Consider the following 27,024-nt stretch of genomic DNA (forward strand, 5'->3'; position numbering starts at 1 on the left):
ATTTGAATGCTGGTTGCTTTTTCAAAGATATCTCAAAATTGAACTTGTTTGATTTTTTTTTTAATTTTCACTTCCTTCAACTTAGTTCATATACAATGTATAAAAGTTCTCATTTCAAATCTCAAGAAAATGTATTCTTCTGATTGAGTGTCCTCCACCTTTTCGGTGCATGACTTTGTGCCTGCCGGGTTGATGAGTCATGCTCTCGTGACTCCTGGGAGCGCAACATACGGATTACAAACAATAAGAAAGCTGGCAAGACTGATCATGACCGACCGACCGGACCGACCTGTTGAAGTACGCCTAAACGCAGCTACTTACGCGCATGAATATTGGGTCTGATTGTTACTTTTCTTCATGCGGAAGTAGAAGAATCCAGACGTTTTTTCGCTTAAAAAATTTTCTGAAAACCGAGTTAAAAATCGTGTTCATGAGCGGAAAACTGTGCTTTTTGCGAAAATCACGTTAATTCCGAGGCTCTGAAGGTCGAGACCGTCAATCATGTAACTTACAATCTTTGACCTGAAATCTGAGACGTGAGCCCGAAGAAATGAGACCTGAGACATGAATCCTTACCCTTTAAATAGACCTCACATTTGAGACCCAAAACTTTAAATCTGGGACATGGGAACTTAGACATGAGCATGAGACCTGCGACATGGCACACCGAACGGAGGGACGTGATATGTGAGACAAGAGAAGTGAGAAATGAGATACGAGAAATGAGACTTGAGAAGTAAGCAATGAAACTTCATGAAGTGATGAATTGGACGAGAAAGGAGGGAAGTCAGAAGTGCAAGTTTGAAGTCACGTCTCACTTCTCACGTATTATGTCTCACACTACACATTTCACGCCTCATGTCTCATGTCTCGTCTCTCGTCTTATCACTTCTCACTTTTCGCTTCTCCATCATTTCTCACTTCTCGCGTCACACTTCTCATGTCTCCTGTCTCACGTCTCATTTCTCACGTCTCTCGTCTAATTTATCACTTCTCACTTCTCGCGTCACACTTCTCATGTTACTTCTCACTTCTCGCGTCACACTTCTCAAGTCTCCTTTCTCACCTCTCTTGTCTCATTCCTCAAGTCTTTCGTTTTATTATCACTTTTTCTGTCTCATGTTTCTCGTCTCATTTCTAAAGTCTCTCGTCTTTTTTTTTTCTTTTTTTTATCACTTATTATCACTTCTCGTGTCACACTTCTCATGTCTCACGTCTCACGTGTTATGTCTCACGTCTCACGTCTCACGTCTCACGTCTCACGTCTCACGTCTCACGTGTTACGTACGTCTCATGGCTCGTGTCACAGTTTTCATGTCTCATGTCTCACTTTTCACTTGTCGTGTCACACTTCTCATGTCTCACGTCTCAAGTGTCACGTTTCACGTTTCACCTCTCACTTTTCACTTCTAGTGTCACATTTCTCATGTCTCACGTCTAACGTCTCACGACTCACGTCTCACGACTCACGACTCACGACTCACGACTCACGTCTCACGACTCACGTCTCACGACTCACGTCTCACGACTCACGTCTCACGACTCACGTCTCACAACTCACGTCTCACGACTCACGTCTCACGTCTCACGTCTCACGTCTCACGTCTCACGTCTCACGTCTCACGTCTCACGTCTCACGTCTCACATCTCACCTCTCACGTCTCATGTTTCACGTCTCAGGTCTCACGTCTCACTTTTCACTTCTAGTGTCACACTTCTCATGTCTCACATCTCACGTCTCACGCCTCACGTCTCACGTCTCACGTCTCGCATCTAACGTCTCACGTCTCACATCTCATGGCTCGTGTCACACTTTTCATGTCTCATGTCTCACTTTTAATTTCTCGTGCCACATTTCTCATGTCTCACGTCTCAAGTCTCACGTTTCTCGTTTCACGTCTCACTTTTCACTTCTAGTGTCACATTTCTCATGTCTCATGTCTCATCTCATCACTTCTCGTGTCACACTTCTCATGTCTCACGTCTCACGTGTTACGTCTCACGTCTCAAGTGTTACGTCTCACGTCTCTCGGGTTACGTCTTACGTCTTACGTCTCACGTCTCACGTCTCACGTCTCATGTCTCTCGTCTCACATCTCACGTGTTACGTACGTCTCATGGCTCGTGTCACACTTTTCATGTCTCATGTCTCACTTTTCACTTGTCGTGTCACACTTCTCATGTCTCACGTCTCAAGTCTCACGTTTCACGTTTCACGTCTCACTTTTCACTTCTAGTGTCACATTTCTCATGTCTCACGTCTAAAGTCTCACGCCTCACGTCTCACGCCTCTCGTCTCACGTCTCACGTCTCACGTCTTAAGTCTCACGTCTCACGTCTGACGTCTTACTTCTCACGTCTCACGTCTCACGTCACACATCTCACGTCTCACGTCTCACATCTCACGATGACAGATATAAGTCATGAGACGATTATGTGAGACGTGAGACGTGAGACGCTCAAAAAAGACGTGAGACGTGACACGTGAGATGTGAGACGTGATACGGGAGACGTGAGACGTTAGTCATGAAATGTAAGACGTAAATCATGAGACGTAAGACGTGAGACGTAAGATATGGGACGTAAGACATGAGACGTGAGACGTGAGACGTGAGACGTGAGACGTGAGACCTGAGACCTGAGACGTGAGACGTGAGACGTGAGACGTGAAACGTGAGACGTGAGACGTGAGACGTGAGACGTGAGACGTGAGACGTGAGACGTGAGACGTGAGACGTGAGACGTGAGACGTGAGACGTGAGACGTGAGACGTGAGACGTGAGACGTAAGTCATGAGACGTAAGACGTAAGTCATTAGACGCTTACTTAGGACGTGAACGTGAGACATGAGACATGAGGCATGAAACGTGAGACGTGAGACGTGAGACGTGAGGCATGAGACGTGAGACGTGAGACGTAACACGTGAGACGTGACACGTGAGATGTGACACGTGAGATGTGACACGTGACACGTTAGATGTGAGACATGATACGGAATAAGTAAGACATACAACGTAAGACGTGAGACGTGAGACGTGAGACGTGAGACGTGAGACGTGAGACGTGAGACGTGAGACGTTAGACGTCAGACGTGAGACGTGACACGTGAGACGTAAGACGTGACACGTGAGACGTGAGACGTGAGACGTGAGACGTGAGACGTGAGACGTGAGACGTGAGACGTGAGACGTGAGACGTGAGACGTGAGACGTTAGACGTGAGACGTGAGACGTGAGACGTGAGACGTGTGACGTGAGACGTGTGACGTGAGACGTGAGACGTGAGACGTGAGACGTGAGACGTGAGACGTGAGACGTGAGACGTGAGACGTGAGACGTGAGACGTGAGACGTGAGACGTGAGACGTGAGACGTGAGACGTGAGACGTGAGACGTGAGACGTGAGACGTGAGACGTGAGACGTGAGACGTGAGACGTGAGACGTGAGACGTGAGACGTGAGACGTGAGACGTGAGACGTGAGACGTGAGACGTGAGACGTGAGACGTGAGACGTGAGACGTGAGACGTGAGACGTGAGACGTGAGACGTGAGACGTGAGACGTGAGACGTGAGACGTGAGACGTGAGACGTCAGACGTGAGACGTCAGACGTCAGACGTGAGACGTCAGACGTGAGACGTGAGACGTGAGACGTAAAGGCAGAAACACAATACAGCGTCGGTCGTCGCGTCACGTCAGCGGTCAACGCTGTCGATAAGTACTAAAACGCGGACGCGACGCACCCGACGATTTTTGCATCACAATTCAGCGTCAAGAGACATCTTAGATGTCTCTTGACGCTGAATTGTGATGCAAAAATCGTCGGGTGCGTCGCGTCCGCGTTTTAGTACTTATCGACAGCGTTGACCGCTGACGTGACGCGACGACCGACGCTGTATTGTGTTTCTGCCTTAAGGCATTTAACGTTTCTTACTTCTACATCTGAGACCCAAAAACGAAGAATTGAGCCTTGAGACCTGAGATCTAAGATCTGGACCTCACTCAAGAGATCTTAGACATGAGACCTCCGTCATAAGAACGGAGACATGACACTTATGTGAAACATGACTCACACTTATATAAGACAAGAGAAGTGAGGAGTGAGACGTTAGCCGTGATCAGTGAGACTTGAGAAGCGAGAAGTGATGTATAAGACGTTAGAAAAGATAAATGAGACGTGAAAAAAGTAGAAGTTAGTCGTTAGAAGTGAATGTGAGAAGGGAAGAAAGAGACGTGAAAAAGTAAGACGTAAGAAGTGAGTAAGATGCAAGGACACGGGTTTAAAACTTTTAAATTATTTCGCATTTTTTTAAACGTTCAGTTTTCATCGGAATCTTCAAAAACCACTATATTGGCGTAAATGACAAATTTAAAATTTTATTTTGTTACAGTTTTAAAAGCTCAGAAGCAGAAATTCTGGTTAGGGGTAAGTCAAGCTCTAACAAACAACAAAAAACACGGTAGTTAAGTGAACTTATAGCCTCTCTCAATTTGTTTTTTTTTTCGATTTTAGGTGGTTTTACCATTTTAATGGCACTGTGACAACTGTATTTGATGTTTACTCTTGGACTTGAACTCGCAGACATCGGCTCAGGCTCTCTCGAATGATTTATGCCAGCCCACTCAACTAGCGCTCACAAGAGTAAGCAATGGAAAAAGTTGGCCTAACTTGAATGTTACTTTAAATTGATTTTATATATTTTTTTCTATTTTTTAAGGGGGGGGTAGGGTCTAACACTTTCAAAAAATCGATTTTTTTTTTATTTTCTTATTGTAAAACATTTCAAGAATGTTGTGTCAAATTTTCAAGTCAATTGAAGCAAAACTGTAGAAGTTATAGGCCTTTATCTCCTCCTATCTAATACTGCAAGAAAGCAAGAGCAGAAACTTCAAACGCGTTTTTCTCGAAAGCACATTTTTAAAGTCGGTGGACATCGTCATTTGAAAACTACTTATCCGATTCTTTTCAAATTTGGAACATATTTTCTACATATAAAATACCAGACCCCAACGTTTTTCTTTTTTGATTTTTTTACTTTGGGGAGATTTTAGAGGTGAAAAATTGCGGATTTTTAAGTGAAAAATCGTAGTTTTTACTTCAAACAGCCACAAAAATTTCATAAAAATATTTTTAAGTAAAATAAAAACGTTGGGGTCCAGAAAAACATCTATTAAAAATATTTTGCTCTGATTTTTTGACTTCAGACGATTCTGTGCTGAGATACAGTGTCCACCGCAAATCCTGTTTTCTAAAAGGCATCCTCGAAAATGCTCCGTCACCGGCTCATTTTTCAATATTTCTCTACGAAAAAATTACTAAATGTTCTTTCAACAATGCTTTGTATAATGCAAAAAATTTGAATACATTTGTTTGAACGATAGCTCTAGAAAAAAATCGTGAAAATTGTGTTTTTTTAAACCCGTTAGACCCTACCACCCCCCCCCCCCCCCCCCTTAATCAAACGTTTGAGTTCGATTCAAAACTTGTGTACCGTTCTAAATTTTTTTATGTTTGCGAGCGCTATATCACTCTTACGTATGTAGGTATATTATAATTTGTTGGCTAAGCTCCAAATCAAATAACTAATTTCATGCTCTATTTTCGAGAAAACGCACGCACTTGCTTGTAAGCGTAAATTTTTCTGGGCATTCTGATCAACATTCCTACCACTTATAGGTATTTTTTCTTTTAAGTTTCAAGATGTTTTAAAACCGAATCATACTTCAAAGTCATCGCATTCCAATTGAGCACGGAAAATAATCCCATTGGAAAAATGTCAATCGAAAAAAAGGAAGAAAAATGCATGGCATCATTACCGTCATCATCATCAGCACCATCATCATCGGCATTAGTTAGAACAGACAGCTGATTTTCCCCAAGAAATGCATCGCGCATCGAGGAATCGGTCAGAACGAGGACAAAATAAAACGGTGGCCACCCTTCTTCAATGAACCCACTCTAGGAGAGTGGGGATGAAACCGAAGCCAGAGGAAGGGTCGGTATTTTTGCACAAAAATTTATTTTTATCACGAAATAATAATTTCTGCCAACCAGTTACCATTCAACAGCAAACATTCGCTCGCTCGCTCGAGTAGGTTACGCATGGGGGGCACCCGGCAAGTTTTCAGTTTTGCGCCTCGCGCCTATCTGTCTCTTCTCTGCAGCGTTTTTCGGCCGAGAATGCACCATCCATCATTTGAAGGGTCACACATTCGGGTGTCGTCGAAAATCGGTCGGGTGTGAAGGATACGTAAACATACGTATGAACGTTTTCTAACGAACCGATTCCCTTGGCGCACGGTTTTTTTCGTTGTTGCGTTTTTCCGATGCGAGGATCAGCGCCAGTGACGTTACGCGTTGAAAAAATCGTTACGCGTTCAATTTCAAAAATTCTTCAAAAAAACAAAATTTATTATTTTTGGCTCACCTTCCCGGATTGCAAGGATGCACTTTTTGGTTTTGAATGTTCGGACACGTTGAAAGATTTTATCTCAAGGGGGTGGTTTGATCACGATGCGTTAAGCGTTCCAATTTCACCTCTATTACAACTCCTATCATCGTCTTAGTCACGACCCAACCTGGCCGCGCGATCTTTCATATTGGCTTGTTCTGTTAAAAGTCGAATAGACAAAAGTCGACGCCGTCGCCGCCGCCGAAACGACCTAATCTAATCTAATCTTGGATCCATTAAATGCATCTACAAGAGTTGGAAGCGCTTTCACTTCCCAGGCGAACTTCTTGGAACTGTTTTTGCGTTTGTTGCAGCTGAAGCTGCAGCAGCTATGCTGCTGCAGTGAATTTCCATATTTTACGAGGAATTACAACATCATGGAATTGATTGAGGTATTTTTTAACATTGTTTCAGTTTAAAGGTTGCGAAACTTGTATTCTTGTTAAAGATACTATTTACAGGACTAAGAAAGAAAAAATACGAGCATGAATAGGAGCTCCAAGCTAGAGATCCCTATTGTTAGAGAAACGACATCTGAATCCTGAATTTCCAATTGACGCAGAAGAACTGTCAAAATCGATTCCACTAGATCCAAGCTTTTGAAGCCGAGCTATTACCTTTCAAAATGCGATTTCATTCGAAGAGAGCATTTTGATTGCTCTTATTCTGTATTCGGAATACAATTTCCAAAGCTCGTTTTATGGAGTTATGATTAGGAGCAATTTTATCCATTTATGGATCGTGTTCGTAGTAAGAAAACTATCTGGATTTTGAAAAATAATCATGAATTTATTTGCTGAGGATTTTGGGATTAAATGTTTCGGCAATGTAGCCAAACATTTTATTTTTATAGGAATCAGAGTTAACTTGACTTATTATACAGTTTATCTACTTCAAACCACAAATATCTCAAAGGAATGAAAATCTTATACCAGAACCAACGAAGAAATACTACTTGATTAAACCCAAGGTAACAGAAAAAAAAAAACAAATCAATGCTCTTAAACAGGCACGAGCAACGTTTTTTTCTGTTGATTATGATACTTGTTTATATTAAATCAAAATATGTATACTAATTCAAAAATATTTAACATGATGGTTACTTGTTTAAAAAAAAAACACTACACTCGTTTAAAAATTTTGGTATGAAAATAAATTTATAATATCAGCTATTCTTTATTTGAAACATAACATTGTCGAAAATCTAGTTATGTCAAAAAAAAATTATTCCAAAATAATGGAGAAAAAGCCTTTTTTTAAGCATGATATTAAATTAAGAATAATCACTGCAAGAATCGGCGATAAAGGTATCTATTTTTAAGCGAAAGGTCCCTAATAAAAAAAAAAAAAAAATATTTTTAAGCGTGTTGACATCGCGAAAATTCTACGGTTTTTCAATTTACGATTCCCTTAAACGTAACATATTGTCGAAAATTAGGGATCTCTTCAAACTTTTTGAGAGGAATTCAATGCAATTTCCAGAATGAAAATCGGTTCAGAAGGTTGTGAGTTGCACCCAGGTAAAGAATGTGTTGTGACGCTACTGAACTGAACTACAAAATTATACAAACTAAAGTATGTATGTACAAGTACATGGTCCCATGCAAAATTTGGACCAGATTATACTACGGAAAGGGGCCGCTCAACCTGAAGTTTGTATGGAATTACAAATGTCGATTTTTTTTGGCAAGAACAAAGAAAAAAAACACCTTTTCACTAATATATGCTTTAGGTCTTTATCAACCGATTTTTCATTTAATTTGAGTGTTTAAAGCTTTTATTATGACAATATTAGAGTTGCGATCAGAGTTATCATAAAACAGTTTTAAGCTTCAAAAACGGATTTTTAAGCGTCGATTTACGATTTCTCATGAATTTTTCGTAATTGACGCTTCAGAAGCTTATTTTTTTAACTCAATTTCATTTTTTACCATAACCCTTATCTAAATGGGACCTTGGGATGAATTATTTGTCATAATTAAAGTATCGTGAATAACTATTATGAAAACAAATCGGCCGATAGAGACTTCAGACATTGGTGCAAAACTGGATATTCATGTTTTTTTACAAACAAAATTTCTCATAATTCCTTATGAATTTCAGGTTCATTGCACCTTTCGTGGTCCGATCCCCTAAATTTACCATTGAACTTTGTGCTAGGCCTAGAATCAATTCTAGCTTGCAACTTAAAAAAATTTTATATGTCGGCTGAGTTGAGCACTCTAGTGTGTCCATTAACTGACGAAGGCTTTGGAAATTATTATTTATTTTTCTTTTCCTTTGCAATTAAATATTAAAAAGATTTAGAAACACATTCCAACGCTTTCACGAATAAGTTTTTCTTAGTTTTAGTTTTTTTTAAATAACATTCACCTTGCCGCATAAATAAATTCCGAATAAAATTGATGTGCGTAGTGTTGCAAACCTTATCAGCTTATATGGGTTTTTTTTAGATTCAATACTCTAAATTTTTTGAGAAAGAGTATATCGTTTTCATCGCCAAATCACATTTTTGGTTGAGTTTCTAAGCATTTTTTTTTAGTATATAACCATGAATTTCAAGATAGAACTTCGATTTATTTCATGTTTTATTATTAAACTTCAATTTCGTGACATCACAACGCTTTGCAAAACCGGGTTTTAAAAAAAATGGCGCGTTGTGACGTTACTAAACTAAATCGCTCTAAAATAAATTGCAATCAAATTTAAAAAAATCAAAAACAGCGATTTGATAGTTGCAAAGAAATGATACTTTTCTGAAATTTTCAAAAAGTTTGAAGGGCAAAAAAAAATACGGTTTTGTAAAAAAATGAGAATAGTGGAAAAAGTGGCGCGTTGAGGCGTAACGATTTCTTTTGCTTATATTTCGATAACTGTTCATTCAATAAAAAAAAAACTTTTCCATATTGAAAAGATTTTAATTGTGAACTTAGAAGTATAATTTTTTTCAATATTTTGAACTGTAAAATTTACATACAATATACCAAAAAAACATTATGACCTCACGCCTGGAATGGGTCTTATGTAATGTTCAGAGTTTTTTTTTTATGAAAAACGCAATCTTGTAGTTATCTTTTTCAGATAACAGATTATTTTCTTAACTGACTTTTGAATATAGAATCCATACAGCAGATCGACAAAATAAAAGAAATAATCAGAAGACTACGAATGAACGTGTGCATTTCTAAGTGAAATGTTTTTTTTTTAAACTTATTCAAAGATAAGATGTATGAATAGTGTACTCAAAAAAATATTTTGTTTGAAAATGTTACTATTCTTTTAAATTGGGCAATACTTAAGCTCTCAAATACAGACAAAAAAACATTTAAAAGTCAAACACATTTGTTCTATCCCCATTTTTAAAGCAATACCTAATGATGAGCGATTTTAGATTTCTCATGGAAATGGCTCAGCATCAAATTTGTCGGAAAAATAATCATAAGTTCTTTATGAAAAAAAAAGTACTTGAAATTCTTCAATTTGGCTTATGAAATCTGTTTGGGTTTTAATAGTAATATTTCCAAAAGTTTTATAGATTAGTCATATCGTATATCAATCAAAGCCTATTGCAGGTGTATCTAAATTTAATTTAAACAGGCTTTTATATAATTTCGTCAGCTTTGCTCAAAATCTCAGTGATTTTAAACAAAGCATCAAGTCAATACATTTTATTCTATTCAGAAAAAATAAGACCCTCATGGGAAAATTTTAATTGTCAAAAATCTGTTAAAGTCTGTTAAAAAACATAACCTTAGTGAAAGAATTTCAAAAAGATACAAAGTCCAATTTTTCTTAATCTAATTATTGCTTTGACCAAGCTCCAGAAAAACTTCAAATGAGAGTGAAATAAATGTACCTTACCGGTTACTATAAAAAAGACTTCTCAGGAAACGAGTCAAACAATTTATGAATCGTAAAAAGGCCTTGTAGTATAAGACTGAGTCAATTTGGAGTAATTTTTTAATTTCTCAAGCCATGAAGTTCTTAAAGCTTCGTTTTGGTTCAAAACTCACCCATGATTTAGTTGCAAATGGATTTTGTACCAATTCATAAATCATCTAAGGGAAATTTTCCGCTAAAATACTTTATTAAAGACTGTAACTTCATATCTTATTAGGCAAAAAAATTATAAGCTTATGAAAAGGGATATGTCTTTAGGCATTGAAAAATCATCAAATCAACTGACACTACTGCTTGTGCCTAGCGAGCTCTTTCATGACTTCTTCTTAACGAATACTTCGGCAAGCTGTGATGTCAGATGAATTGGTTGATTTTTAATGCCAAAATACATAGCCCTTATCCAACATTTACTTAAATTTTGCCTGGTAAGATACGAAGTCACTGTCTTGGACAGAGTTGTTCAGCGGAAAATTCCCCATAAATATATAAATTGGCACAGAACCCATTTCCAAGCTCGGTTCCACAGAAGAAACATAAATGATGATGAATTTTCAAAACAAAATATTCGATTTTCCCATACAAACAATAAAGTTCAAATTTACTCATGAGAACGTTTCTTAAAAATACTGCATAAAATCATGGATGAGTTTTGAAGAAACAAAGCTTTAAAACCCCAGGGTATGAGAAATTCAAAAATCGAGTCAAGTCAATTGTAGTATTTTTTGAATGAAAATATGTCTTTGAACGGAGAATAGAATGTTGGCGAAGAAGGTCAAATCAGTGAACAGGCTTAATTATTCAAATATAACCATTGTCCAAGATTTAGTGTTATATCTAATCAATTTCAGCAGATACTGTTCGTCTTGCATTAAAAACGGTATAAAACAATTTCAACTGGATATCATACGAATTCGTTAGATTTTGTTTTACCTAATTTTTTTTTCGTTAAAAATGATCATAAACATGTGTTTTATTCAGGCTATTGCGTATGAAAAATGAAAAACTTCCTTTCTGTGGGACGTCCGAAACTAAAAGAGACAATTTCGTATGCAGCTGCCGAAATCTTGTTTTAGGCGTAAGGTTTTACTTATCGTTACGATCTGGAGCCACCACCATTGTAGAGTCCCAGGTCTAGACCCTATTGAGGTGCAAATCCAGACTACCGCACAACTGACATCATGGGTAGCTACACAGCAAAAAAAGTGTTGCGATATTACATCAAAAACGTGCACATAACTTGAGTCGCAAATGCTACCTAATATAACATCGTTTTGATGTAAAACCTATGACCTCGATAAGATGAAACAAAATTACACTAAAAAATTTAACGTAGTAGACAAATATGGGAACATTTATTTAGAATAGAAACGATGAAATATGTTGATATAATTCAAAGGATAATAATATTTTTGTAAATTATCGTAGAAATTTCAGAAATGTGTACAACTCTACACTTAGTCAAGATTCATTCGAACACTTTGCTCTAGAAAAAAAAATGCGGCAGTCCAAATGACCAAATATTTATTGGAAAATCACAATTCGCTAATGTGCTTACAAATGATACTCTGTCAATTCATAATTTCATTTCCCCGGCGATATATCTTTCACAACAATTTCTAGTAATGTACTCCGCCGGTGGAACTATTAGCTTTTGGCTTTCCGTAGACTTGGAACTAAAAATAACTGTCCTTTCGACGCTGGATCTCGATATTGGCCTTGGATCGACATGTAGGACATGAAGAGATCTTCGGGATATTGCTCTGGGCCTAAAAAAAAGGTGAATCCCAAGGTAGCGGGTATGAAAAAATAATCATAATATGACCTACTCACCGATCCGTTTGAAAAATTCCTTTCCATACTCCGTGTACTTTTTTTCTTCCTAATAAATATCCTGGTACAAACTAATAGGAAAATCAGTTAGTATCACTGGATTTGCTTAAAAATAAGAAACAAATCGAGGTATCTTACCAGTAGATCGGTTGTCTCTGAGCCTCAGAAACCCTTCCGGAGTTTTTGATTTGAAAACTATTTTGTTGACAGTTATGAGCTGCTTCGATGTGATTACATTGACGACGTAATATTACATAAACAGACATGTTTAAAATTGTGTACATCGATTGGATGTAATAAACGGACGGTTGAGTAGTTTCACAATAAAAAGTCATACTATTACATTTTTTGGCTAACATCTGCTCAAATTACATCGGCCAGCGTTACAATATTTTTTGCTGTGTAGACACTTTAGGACACTTCCAAAGTCTCTCAAGCCTTCTTCGGAGCTTATCACGCATCTCTACCCACTATTGGAACTTAACAATAACCTCTGCTCATATTTGGTACCTTACGACAACCTCTGCCCTGATGGGACTTTTTATAAATCCGATTAAATATATCTTTAATCTGGACTGCAATCCTCTCCCCAAGTGGGACGCCAAAATGAAGAGTTCCGGGTCCAGACCCTATTGATTTTTTTTTATTATTATAGAGACTTTGAGTAGGCTCACTCATTCGTCTCTGTTATTCTAACTTTAAACTAGACGTTTAATTACATATTGATATACATACATATCAACTTAGATCTTTTCAATCATATCGGTAATGTGTAATGATTTCAATAATTGAACATAATGTTGAGGATCAAATCCATGACATCATGGATGGCTAGACAATTTAGGAGTCAGTTGGGTTAGCGATTGCTATCGTTGATGTTTCGAGTTGTCTCCCATACGCACTCGTATGTCTGCTAGGACTAGAGGCATATCTAGGATACCACAATAACCTTCTTGTAATTCGATAGTCCGGATCATTTTTTAGCTTCATGCACGGTTGAAGACGATATTTCCAACTTATTTGCGACAATTAGAATGAAGAGACTGGGGTTTCGCTTGAAAGCGCTAGCCACTCTTCTGTTCGTCACAGCGGCTCCCGGCTTTTGATTAACCCCAGATCCAGGCTTCCTGGCCACTTTTTGATCCGTACACCCTTCAAGCTAGACAGTTGTATTTTTGCACTTTGAGATTTACAGATTTAAGATTTTGTTTTGGTGGCTGATAGGTCTTTCGACCCGAGTCGGTACGGGAAGTCTCTATCGCGCGTTCAAATATTGCCCATACTTAACTCACCAACAATATTTGCAGTGCAACCAAGGGGTCCGTTACCACTGGTTTGGGATAGGTTTGACTCACCAAATTCTCTACCGACTGTTCGGAACAAATTTAGAATTATGAAAAGGAACCATAGTATCCTTCTCATGATTCTATATTTACCGAGATACTCTGGCTGGCTTGAACCCACAATCCATTGTTTATCAGTCTTTCGTTCGCTTGGTGACCTATCCAACCCTCCACGAATCCCCTTGAATAGAGTAAGGCTATTTGAAATATATGAATATAATACATTTTAAACATCTTACCTTTTAACCATATAAATATAAATACATTTTAAACATCTGTTTAAACTTTTTCCATTTGAAAAGGATACTTATCTTCAAACCATAAAAGGCATCGGGAATATTTAAAAGGTTTGACTGGTCGCAGCATGCCGAAATTGCAATAGAAATCGTCCAAACATAAAATTTTTCTCTACACCAGTTTATTTTGAAAATAACATTCAAAATAGTACAACAATTTTAATGTTCATGCTTCCAACTTGATGTTATATCGCTTCATTAAGTAGCATCCAAGGATTTGGACTAACAAACACTTTTCACTAGATGTGCAAAAATGCAACCACAACCCCTCGTTTCATCCATCACTAATTTCAAAAATATGATATGTCAATAAAGTCGGGATTGTCTATAAGTCTTGTAATACAAAAACAGTTGACGAAAGTTAATACGTAGACTTACCTTAATCGCAAAATCTCGCCAAGCGGGCGTCACCCGTCCAGCACTCCATAAAGGTTTTCAACGGGCTTTTGGCTGGGGCTGGCGGTTCGTTTGGATATTTTTTTTGTAAGCCGTCCAAGCACGAACCCGGCTTATCCTGATGGTGTTTATCAACACAGAGCAGCAACAGCAAACGATACCTGAAGACCGGGAGACGCTTTCCTTTCTCCCGGTTTACGGTATTCGCGCACAAAAAAATTGGGACGCACCAATCACTGTCGTCGTTGAGGCGGGTGATGCTGCTGCGGTCGTTCAACAATTATTCACGCACGCACGCACGCACGCCCGCAAGCACGCACCACCAGTTTGCAATTGCGCAAAAGGCACCCAGCAATAACAACCGCACCACGCGTCGTCACTAGCACGACGCATTTGGCGGGAACCGCCAAACCTTTTTCTTTTGCGAGATTTATTAGGTAAGCGAAAGGGAATTAAACACTGTCGAAGGGCATCAGTAACAATTGGGGACACGCACCTTAATCCGAGCGCTAAGGGTCCGAGACGAAATCACTCACGGCAACCCGAAACTTCCGCGACGCGACACGAAAAACGGAAAACTGAACACAAAGAATCACGAAATACGAACCGAGAGCCGCACGAGCCCGACACGAACGAACGATCACGCACGCACCAACAGCAACGATCGATTGTCTTTGTTGTTGCAGGTTGTTTTTCACTTCCGAAACTTCTACGATCACACGTCGTTATCCCGGTTTGGTTGAGTTCGTGTTGAGTGTTGCAATTTTGGGTTTTCGCAAATCAGGTAAACGTCAACACGGATTTTGGTCCAAAAGTTAGTAACAATCGGATTGCTTCGATTTTTTTATAAATTTTGTTTTAAAAAAAAAATCGAAAAAATTGTCCGAACGGATCCGATTGGGTCGATGATTATCGTATGATCTTCGGTGAGGAGCTTTTGCGTGTGTTCCTTGGAACAGGAACAATGGTACTAGACGCAACTGTTGAAGGCGGCGGTGGCGTTGCAATCGACGATGATTGGCCCTTGGAGCTGCACATTTTTTCTTCCACTTGCTTAGTGCGCGCTGATTCGGTTTTGGTCGCACCAACACACTCACAGTAGGCGAATGTTTGTTTTTTTTCCAATAACTTTTGCTATCTTCACTTGATTTGATTTTTTCAAATCGCAATTTTTTTTTCAGAAAACTTTGTTTACATTTTGCTTTGCGCCTACTTCGTCAACTTAACACGTTATCGTGTTAGATTTTTTTTCCCCGTTTTCATCTTCTCCTCCGATCGGCCGCTTGTAATGAAGTTAGGACACTCACTCAAACTGTTCTTCTTCTACCGTGTGTCGTAGATGATTTGTCAAAAGTCCAATCATGTTAAAAGTTGAATCAATTTTTTTTCGTTTGTTCACTCAATGTTCAAAAGTAGAAGTTGATGAAAACCCGATTCAGAATACAAAAATCTGTACTGGCGAACTTTTTTTCTCTGTTTATTTTTTTTTAGTTGTGTGTTTCTTTTTGTTTTGTTTTTAAGACGAATCAGAGAAGTTGCTTGATTTTGGTTGTTTGTTGTTTATTACTTTTTGAAATTTAGGGAAAAACTGAAAAGATTTTGTATAACTGCAAAAGAAAAGATTCTCATTAGTATTTTTTGTGTGTGTTAATCAGTTTCATAGTTGTTCATATGCCGTCGCTACTGTTTGTTAAACGATTCTGAAGATATTTGTGTTGGCTCTTTTGATAAAACATAAGCGGATAAATACATAGTTTCAAAAGATGAACTACCAATTCTACACCGATCATTCCGAAGCTCTACATGATGCATCTAGCCATCAAATAAATAATAAGTTTAAAAAGGAAAATTTCCACATCCCATCACAGTTTTATGATAAATTTAAGATTCATGTACAATTCAATAGAAGTAGTAGGATTTTATAAAGAAATGTTTTAATAAACTCAGCTTATATTTAAGCTTTCTAAAACAAATGGAACTTCGATTTCTTCGCTACGATGATTTTTTCAGGTTAACGGAATTCAAATAGTTTTGTCAGTTGGAACCATAATACCAAATTTTAATTCACTAGTGGAGAATAGCTCAATAAGGCTGAAGTTCGTATGGGATTTGGGTACATTTTGCGTACAACAATAAAAAAAAACACGTTTTAGACCTTCTGTAAAGAATCGGTTTTTTTAAACCAAGTTTTAATTTGAGACAAGTTTTTTGAAGAACGTGAGATATCAAGAAATAGAACAAAAAAGTTATTAAGGATAGAAGAGATAACTCAAACTAAAAGATAAGCATTAATTATTACGAAAAGTACCATATACAAGTGTGCAAAGCAGCTCAAATTCAGCATATTTAAACGTTCTATAGATAAATTTTATGTTTGTTGTTCAGACGTTCTTGTACCTTTAGATCATTGAACAGATTAGATTTATTTTATAATTGTCTTCAACATTTTTGTAATCAAATCAGTTAATGCACGAGCAGTTTTTTCCTAAAATTTTGACTTATTAGAGGTCTACAACTTTCTTACTATGAAGGGGGGAAAAATATTATTTACATAATTTTGATGTTTGAAGAACTCATTCTATGTGGGATAAAATTCTTGAGCAAGTAATATACAGTCTCATACGCACAAAAACTTGTATCATGCAATATCATACATATCATACAAAGTAAATCATGGTCACCAACACTGATTTATTGTTATTATTTGATACAATATTAGCAATAGAAACAACAAAACAATAATTTTCTTTCTTTATTGTTCAGGGTCCAAATAATTAAATAGAAACAGACCGATGTAGGAGAAAATTGATTCGTTAAACTCACAAAATACGATAAAAAATCAATAACATAGTTGAATAAAAGCGTTGAATTAAGGCGTTTCAAAAAAAAAAATTGATTAATTTATAAACATAATTAAATATTGACATCAGATAGAAATTTGATTCCAAAAGTAATAGTAATTTATAACAAAAATTTGCACATGTATTGTACGCTTTCCTAATAAAGCTGAAATTTTTGGTTATGTTTTCAAACTGTGTTTTTTTTTGTATTCCGTTTTTTTCTGACCTGTATGACAAAAGCAATAACAAAGAGTAAAAATGAAATGAGTGATTCATTTGTGTTTTGAGGTTAGAATATCACGATATTGATTTTAGTATTTGTTTGAAATAGATTTTCTGTTTTTTTTTTTTTGCAATTTTGGTTTGAAACGGCTCATACATTTAGGTTTTAAGGAGCCAGTTGTTTTTTCGGAGCTACTGGTTTTTTACATAAAATTTGATTTTCATATGGAAACATTCGTCCAAAATTCTATGGAAAGCGCATTTAAGGTTCTTGTCTGAAATATTGTACCTCGCGTAACTTTCGATCCATTCGATAGAACTTTTCAAAAAACTTCAGACATGCTAGTTTTTAATCTAAAAAATCACTTTTCAACATTTCAATAGAAGCGTTGTGTAGTTTCTGAGGTTTTGCTAAGGTAGAGTAAAATGCCAACAAATCTAATTTTTGTGGAATTTCTGTATTCCAGGCCACTCAAACTCAAAGTTTGAGAAGACTCTAAATTCGAAAAATTTTCTATCTTACCGAGAAAATTTCATTAAAAAATATGATAAGAATAAAAATTTAGTAAATTCAAAGTGGACAAAGTGACAGTGTGCGTGCTTCCCATTTCTTATCAATTTTGAACAGGATACAGGTTTTCATTTTTGGTATGTTTAGTTTCATTATTATTTTTTAAACAAAAAAAAATTGGTATATTTGTGGATGTTTTTCTTAATCATTACCGTGTTCTTTTAAATTTGCTACAGTGTTGCCAGTCAATTTTAAGACTTTTTCCAGATAATTTTGAGTGTTAGTTTTAAATTTTTCTTCTAAATTTAACATTTTTACCAACTTTTTGGATTAAAAATAATTTTTATCAAATTTTCTAAAGTTATTATTCATTTTTGTAAAAATCTGAACAAGTTTTAGCTCAAACATGTAAAATTTAGGTTCTTTGGAAATTTTTTTAATGAAAACTTGAGAATTTTGTGCGCAAACCTTCGATCGATTTTTTCCTTAAAAGTGGATTGAAGAGAGTCTCTTCAATTCTGTGGCAAATTGCCAGAGATGCAGATTTTTTTTCTCGAAATTGCTCAAAACAAATTTCATAATTGTTTTCAAAGCAAAAAAAGTAAATTGGTATGTTTGTGGATGGAAGCATAGTTTTTATTTTTCTAAATCAGCACTTACATTTTTTATGCTAATGAAACTTTCTAAAGTTTAAAGAAATGTGTTTTATATGTGTTTAGAAATGGTAGTGTAGTGATATTCCGTCATTTGTAGAAGCCCCAAGAACAATATGCTTGAAGTTTTCTAAATAATTTTTATTTAATAAATTAATCACTTTTTCAAAACAAATGATGGTTTTGTGATAGCAAATGAGTTTGCTGATTGTCGAGCATTTCAAATTTTTAACAATTAAGAAATAAGATGAGTATGAAACTGCATTCCGTCTTCGAAAGGAATGACCGTAGAGAAGCCAGTTGATTTTAAGGCTAAATCTGGGTGATTATGATTGATAATTTGAAAAATTCCTTCGAAATTTAACATTTTCTCCAACATTTTTTAATAGAATTTTCTTTTTATAAAAATTGTTGAAGTTTGCATACATTTTTGAAGGAATCTTTACATAGCTTAGCTCGAAATGTAGAATTTGAAGTATTGCATAGTGAGTTGGATAGGGGAGAGTCTCCTCTATAATGTGGAAAATTGTCGGACAAGCAGATTTTTTTTTTTAAACTGTTCTAAGCTAAGGTTGCCAGAATATTATAGCACGTTTCCAGGAAAATCGTCTGGGTTTCTGGGAAATTTTATCTGAAAACCTGTCACAATCTGGGCGATTGTTTTAAAAATTGTCGATCAAAAATCCAGGCAAATTTGTTTAAAACCAAGGAAATACTCAATGAAAATCATGAAAAAAAAACATGAAAATTTTTTTTTGGTCAGCAGGTTTAAAATTCTATTTTTGGCTTCAAAAAAAACCTTTCATGATTTTTTTTTATCTTTGCTCAGAAAACACAATTAGTTTTTTGTTTGATTAATAATGTGAATAGAACGGGCATAATCCGTTTTTTTTTTCAATGAAATTCGGACCGGAATTTTTTCCAAATTTTGTATTAAATATTCGGGCAAATCTGGAAACCTTTAATATCTTTTCCGGATTAAAATATTCTTGCACACAGCAGCTTTCGAGGAAAAAAAATGATAACCAACATGAAAAATATGTGATCCTTCAACTATTTTTAAAGTGTTTATGTTTATTTCTTTAATAACCTTCCAATATCACTTGAACTTAATCATATTTTTGCACTCAATATACTCAATCAATTTTATCAACAAACCCAGCAAATTCAGTTCAATTGATTTCAAAATTTTCGGCCGAAAATTCATGCCATATCCGGGAAAATTTGATCATAATCCAGAAATAACTCAACAAAAATTAAGAAAAAATTCTGTGTAAACATTATCAACAAATTTCATCAGCAGATTTAAAATCGTATTTTAGGCTTTAAAACCTTTCCTGATTAGTTTATATGAAACTTGTTGAAAAAAAATTTGTTTTGGAAACATGAATAAAACATTTTTACCACACAATTCGATAAAACCAGGCAATCTGGAAACCTTATTCTAGAATCAACCAAACTCAAAATGGCACTGGACAGTTAAAAACCAACTAATTTTTTTTCGGTTAAGAAACAAAAAGGTTTGTATTCTTGTGAAATAAATAAATCTTCTTTTTCAGAACACTTTTAGTATTTTTAGAATCCTTTTATTCACTGCAATTGTCAGATTTTTTTTTTGAACGTTTATCATCTTTTCTAGTTTCTCAATTAGCATCTGGAAGCCTGCAAGACTAAATAAGGGACTATTGCGAGGTACCAAGAGTAATGTTTTTCGCTAAACCAAAAAGTTTAAATTATCATTCAAATTTAGATGGACAACTGAAACGAGTCAAGAGTAACAATATCGACCCAGAACTTATTAAAAAACATGAAAATCTCATTTCAGCTTCAAAATTTTTCTACAGTTTTCAAAAAATTCTTACTTATTGATTAAAAAACAATTTTACAAGTGTTCAAGTGTGCTTCTTGTTTTAATGGAATAAATAAAAAAAATATATATGCCCGGATTTAGCAAAGTTGTAGAATTAGCCCGGATTAGCATTTCACACTAAAATCAGAAGGATTTTCCATATTCGAAACTTGAATACAAACCATTTTTAAGATTTGGATTTTGATTTGATCTTTAATCCTCAAAATCATATTGAAAACAATAAATTTAGAATTCAAATGAGAGATTTTTGATACAAAGTTTGGCGTTTTGCTTCATAGTTCAAAGGAATTCTTATCTGGAATTTCTATTCAGGTTTTGATTTCAGGTTCAAAATTAAGTCTAGGAATTCAAATTCAAAATTTAGATTCAGAGTCAGTTGGAATCCATGTTCTAAAATAATAATTAAAATATAAATTTAAATATTTCATTAAGGATTCAACTGCTGGAGATCGCAGTTTTATAATTTTGACTCTTGATTAAAATTTTATATTCAACCAGAATCAGTTAGGACTTAGGAAATGTAAACCTGGTGAAAATCGCAAACCTGATGAAAATATTAAATAAGTTCTACAATAATTTAATCACAGGATTTTAATTATGAAATATTAAATGGGGCTTATTCTGCGACTCGAGTGACGTGACTCACGAAATTTCACTACTTCGTCCTGCCTCCAGAAAATGCTTCAGAAAAGAAATTTGTGTATCGATGAGCTCTGAAGTCAAATAACATCTCATTCAAACAAAAATTTCGAGGCTAGAAAGGCTATTTCAGTCAGCAAAACGATAGGAAATTCCGTAAGTCACGTCACTCGAGTCGCAGAATAAGCCCCAATATTTAGTGATCATTTTTTGTAGATAAAAGAACATGTATTCAATCGTAAGGATTAATTGGTTTGCTTTTTCTTTTTTTTTGTTTCGATTATAGTCGTTTTACCATATTTATGGCATTCGTGACTTTATCAACGTTGCAGTTGGCGGATCGTTATTGAAAAACTTATCCGGTACAACTGTGTTCGATGTTTACTCTTGGGCTCGAACTCGCGGACATCGGCTAAGGAGATTGGTTTGCTGTTTACCATTATTTATATGGCAAAATCTTCAGAAAAAAATTTTAAACAAAAATCTTAAATTTTAATCAAGTATACTAAAGTAGAAAAAATGTAATTTGAACCGTAACTTAATGGTACGTTTTCATCAATGCTTAAAATAACACAAGCATGGTTAATAAGTTTTAGCTTATTACTTGCTTATTTAAGTAAATACAAAAAGTATAATTGAAACCTTCAAAATCCCTTATTTGTTTTTAAAACTTCATGAAAAAATTGACAACTGCTTCGACGAAATGAGCCGTTTCAAATAAAGAATTTACAAAAAAAAAACTGCTTCGACTTATTCTAGAACTATTTTTTTAAATAAATATTATTATTAATGTAAAACAATTTTTACCTGAATATAATTCCTACTTTTTATGGGAAAAATTATGGGAAAAATAGTCACCAAAACCCCTCTCATGAGCCGGTTCTTCCTGCGGCCCTGTTTACATTATGTCATTTCAAATTTAGAAAGTTAAAAATTCTTGACATCAAGCATGTCTTCAGAATTTTATGCGTTGCAAAACTGAAAAATCTCATTTTATGTCACATGTAAATAATGGAGGATGCAAAAGCTTTGATTACTGGAAAAATATTAGGTTTGACCAGTATAAAACTGTAATAATGTGATTATGAAGTCTACATTTTAAGATCGTAATAAACAATAAAGAAACAGTAGATTTTAACTGGCAAGATCAGCAAGATACCTTCATAGCTTGGTTACAAAATTGTTTAAAAATAGTTATCAGCGTTGATTAACTCTTAATCTAATTTGAAAAAAAAAGTCCGTTACAGAAACTTCGTTCAAAGTTTGTGTGCTTTTGGAAAACCTTGGCTGCCGGCGTCACACTTGAAATTTTAAATCTGCTCAAAAAGTCAAAGGTTTACAATTTTTTAAAATACATCTAATTTGATTATACAAAACAACTACTTCAGAGTGCAAAGGTCAATTTAGCCAATGGTTAAAAGTATTTGATCTGAGATTAATTTTTCTAAAAGATTTTTAGGTTTAAAATTATCATTCATTCTCAATGATGATTCGAGTTGGAAAAGCTGTCAAACTTCAATTTGAAATTACCCATATTGAGTTTTGAAATTTTGTTTTTGAATTTCAGGATTCCATTTACTTTCCAACCCGATATTTATTGAGTAAGTTTTCCAGATTTTTTTCTGTACGTTTCCCAGCCGGAGAAATCCAGCCGTTGGGTCTCTAAATTTGAAATCAAAAATGGTAATATCAGGGCTAATCCAGCCAAAATTTAACTATTTTTTATGACAAGGCGAAAAGTTATGATTACCAAGGCTTATCAGCGGAGTTCTAATCTCATCTCACAATTTAAAAAAAATGCATGCGTCTTTATTTCACTAAAACGAGTTCAAAATAAGGAATTTTGTTAAAATTATTAATAATCCGAGAGGAAACCTGGCCTTTTTCTTCGATATCCAGGCAATAGGACCATACCAAGCCTTTCCTTTTTTTTTATTGAAAAACCGTGCAATCTGAAAGGCTTGTGGTTTTTATGTTCAGATATATTAAAATTATCGTTTTATATTAAAATTTAAGAATAGGATTGAAGTGGTTTTTCGAATTTTTTTATGTTGTTATTCGTCAAAGTTTCGAAATGGTTGAGTTATTCAAATATGATTTTGGTAATATCAACTGAACATTTTTCATACAGGGCAAAAAAGTTATTGCGAGTGCTTAAAAAATCAAATTTGATGAGGCTATCTAAAAACAACTTTTTTGGAAATGATAAACTATAATTTTCCTGTTAGCTGCAGCTCATCTTTTGTGTTCGATTCATTCAAAAATATACACGCGTTATGGGCATTTAAAAAAATTGATTTTATTTTTTGTTTTTTTCAAAACAGTTATTCTTTGTATTTATGGATAATGATTAATTTAATCGTAATATTTATGCTGATACTTCATCAGTGGAAAAAAATTGTAAAAATAAAACGTTGAAATTTGTGCATCTATTGCTCGAATTTTTAAATTTTCTGGGAGAATCAAAAACTTCAAATTTTCACAATGTGGGAAACTATATCAATATAATAAAATTATATTTTTAATGCATTTTATAAAAATAAAAATGCAATAAGTGTTGTGGTAAATAAATGTTGCATCTAATCCTGCTGTTGCATGATGCCCCGTTTGACGGTACCAAAAAAACTAACAAATATTGTTGATAACTGTAAATTTAAACGAAGATTTTCTTAAAAGCTTTTTTAACCGAATTTGAACTTGAAGTATCTCTAACATTTTACAGAAAAAAATCCGATATGCAAAAGAACATAGAGTTAAGATTTAATTTTCTAATGTTGGTTTTTGTATTATAAAGCTCAATTCTTGTGCTTAACGTTTTTTTAAATAAACACTAAAAATTTTAAAAATGACGTGTCACGTATACTATAAAATATGAATTCCAGCGATATTAATCACAAAATGGGTCAATATTTTAAGTTTTCAACGATTTCAATAATAATTTTAGCAAAATTCAACAAAAAACGGATTAAAAGCGAAATACAAAATATTTTCCACAAAAAAAAAAGAAATTCAATTTTTTTTGGCTTTGAACACTTATTTTTAAGATACACTTTCGACGCTGAATTTTACAGTCCACAATTTTATTTCTGACTTTAAAAAAATATATCCGTAACTTTTATGTTAATATAAATTTTTATACCATATTAAAACCTTTTTTCAAGGAGGCTCCCAGTGAATTTCGTTGGAAACGAAACTTTTTTATTCAGTTTAGCTTCGATTAAAAAGAAGATTAAAAAGTCAAGAATGAACATACTTATCATTTATCACTTAGCACAACATGCAACCGTACAATACTATTTTTTTTATTTAAAAGCTGTAACACTTCACTTTTGGAAAAAAAATGGCCAAATAATTTCCATGTTGCAAGTTCCATCGATAGAGCTTCGGAATCCGGAAAAACTTGAAAAAATGCATCCATCCACAAATGTTAGGTTTGAACCAAACACAGCACTCAGTAAGTCACGTAACGCAGCTAAGATCGTTCTTCAAGTAGCGACGGCATCGGCTTCGCTAAGCCTAATCGTCATCATCATCAACAGTGTCGTGGCACTCCACATCACTAATATCACAGTCATCACACACAGTTAATCCAGAGTTGTTAGGGAGCGTTTGAAGAAAAAGTTGGCTTTTTTTCTGTAAAACAGCGATCGATTTCTTTTGGTTGGTCACAAATTCACAGGTCCGCAACTTCCGGTGTGCTTCCGAAGTTTTAAGGGAGACAATCCTTTTCTTCACTCTTAATCTGAAGTTCTGGAACTAAGTTGTTCCGTAGAGCACGCTTGCTGCACAGCACACAGTGTGTCTTCTTCACCGTCTAATTTTTTAATAAACGTCACAGCACCGGGGGTTGGTTGGTTTGGCGGCGGTCCTAGGCTTAGAAGTTGGAAAAGTTTTCGGGAGATTTTCCCCCTCGATTTCCGATTTCACCGAGGTCGTCCCCAGGTTCACCCGCTGATTGGGAAAAACGGCCGGATCGAGATGAACCGAAAGGAAGACAGAAAAAAAATCGGCCACAGTACACAACACACAAGAACGGCGAGGCGCGCGAGTCGTGTGTGACCAACCAAGAACAGCCCCGGTCAGTCCGGGGTGAAGAAAACTAGCCGTGACACACACCCCTACAACACTTGGGCCATCTCGCCAGGCCACGGTACCGCACACTTCGGTTATCGGCAGATGAGGCCGTGGTCACCACACACAATATCTCCCGGTGTTGTCACACACTCCCACCCGACGAAGCTCCCTGGCTATTTAGTCGGAGGAGGAAATCGGGAGTCGGAGCTGCGAGTATTGATGAACGAACGAACACACGGTGTGGTGCAATGGGTTTTGATGAAAGGAAACCGAAGCACAATAACAACAACAACAGTAGTTGAGGGAAGAAAAAACACTAGAATCTTGCCCCGCGTCTCCCACCGAAGTCCGTCCGATCTCCTTAAGGAGTCCCGAAAAAAAAGAACACGAGGAAATCTACTAAATAGTTTGGGAACACACTACTCTGCCTTCGGCCTTCGTGAGCTAGGAAGTTCGTGGCTCGCCCGCGCGCTGAGGCTCCGGAGCCATGTAGTGCTTGCTGCTACTAGTTACGTCCACACACGTCCTAGAGTCCGCCTGATCTGATCTCGGCCGCTTGGAACACTTTTCGGTTGGTGGTCGGTGGTCGTCGTCGTTGTCGGCTGGTCCAATTCCTCCCTGCCGAAAGCCCGAACCAAGAAGAAGGAACTCTGGCAGGCAGGCAGGCAATGTGACGCTCGGTGTGTGACGTGTGTGTGATGAGAGATCGCACCGCACTACACCACGGTACACTCCATGCCGTGCCGTGCGCCTAGTCCAATCCTAGTCCTAGGCGTCCAGTGATGCCGGATGATGATGGCCACATGCCGCCGCACACCTTCCCGATTCCTAAGTTCCAAGTTGGCAGCAGGACAGATGGATTGAGCCGGATTTCGGTGGGAGCAAGGAGTACACACACAATCCCGGGTCCAGGACGAAGAAGCCTTCGGCCTTCAACCAAAAAAGAAACTAAACAAAAAACTAAAAATCTACGGAGTCCAGGAACGATGCTGGAGACGGCGGGGCAAATCGCACGGGTTCGAATCGGAGGGTGAAACACCGAAATACAGAAAAAAAACACTTCTAATTAGTCCGCTCCTCCGCTCTCGAACTAGAGAAAGAACACTGGCGGCGGTCGGTTGCACTTACGATGCGGCCGAACAGCGACTTGTATTGAACTGACGTTTTGAACACAGAACGCGCTGCGTTTCTGTGCTAGAGGAAAAATCGCACTCGTTCGGTTGCGGCCAACCATTCACACATAGGCGCGCACATAGGCGGCTCTCCGTCCACGACGACGTACGACCACATAGACCTAGTCGTCGTCGACGTCGATGTCGGGAGTACATAGGCTCCCTATTCCTCGTATCCGCGGTCCTCCCAACTGACGCTATCCACACCTATCGTCGTCACTGACTGTGTGTGCAACAACACGCCGCACACGATGCACAATCGCTGCGAACCATCGAGGGCTCCCTCGCATCTACCTTCCTACTGACTGAGCTGAACTCATCGTGGACTGTGTAGCTGCACACGAAAGAGCCCCCTTCTAGCAGAGGCACTACCGGGTTGGAGTCCTGGGAGTAGCCGCAAGTGCGAGGGGCTCGACTCGATCCAGCAGCGAGCAAAACACACATCCAAGAAACATCGCTCCCGCTCTCAATCGTCTCCTATACATAACCACCGACAAGTCAGTCATTCAGCCGTAGGTTCAGTTCAGCAGCAGACTCAGACGCTTAGAACGCATTCTCTCACGGAAAAATTCGCACGCGCGATGCTCCTCCATCCATTGACGACCAACAACAAACCCATCGCTAGAGTACATAATGCCATTCGGGGGCACTCACTCACACCTATACGGATCACTCAGTTTCCCCTCCGAGTCGTGAGTTCCCTTTGAAAAACGCTCACTCTCCGAGTGAGCACATTCCTATGTTACACGCCATGTGTTGAGTTCCCTTATCGGTTTCTTCTATATACAACAACTAACTTCTCTCAGTAGGCGCTCTCTCACTCTTCGG

At 36.7% G+C, this 27,024-nt stretch overlaps 1 protein-coding gene across 6 annotated transcripts in view; it reads right to left on the reverse strand.

Moving 5' to 3' along the window:
• The window catches only part of LOC129739847 (protein tramtrack, beta isoform), a 484,838-nt gene extending 458,326 nt beyond the window's left edge, over window positions 1-26,512 (reverse strand). The window contains exons 1-2 of one of the 6 annotated variants that reach the window (XM_055731379.1): window positions 26,393-26,512; window positions 14,198-15,822 (exon numbers count right to left, since the gene is read on the reverse strand). The gene's annotated coding sequence lies outside the window, so the exon portion shown is untranslated. Of the gene's footprint in view, window positions 1-14,197; window positions 15,823-24,532; window positions 24,753-24,791; window positions 24,987-25,444; window positions 25,706-26,152; window positions 26,217-26,392 lie in introns of those variants that run through there. The other 5 variants (XM_055731377.1, XM_055731381.1, XM_055731376.1 and 2 more) reach the window with 5 other exon arrangements.
• Between the last annotated feature and the right edge of the window lie 512 nt (window positions 26,513-27,024).

The sequence above is a fragment of the Uranotaenia lowii genome, chromosome 1, assembly GCF_029784155.1.
Source record: "Uranotaenia lowii strain MFRU-FL chromosome 1, ASM2978415v1, whole genome shotgun sequence".
NCBI classification, from domain to species: Eukaryota; Metazoa; Arthropoda; class Insecta; order Diptera; family Culicidae; genus Uranotaenia; species Uranotaenia lowii.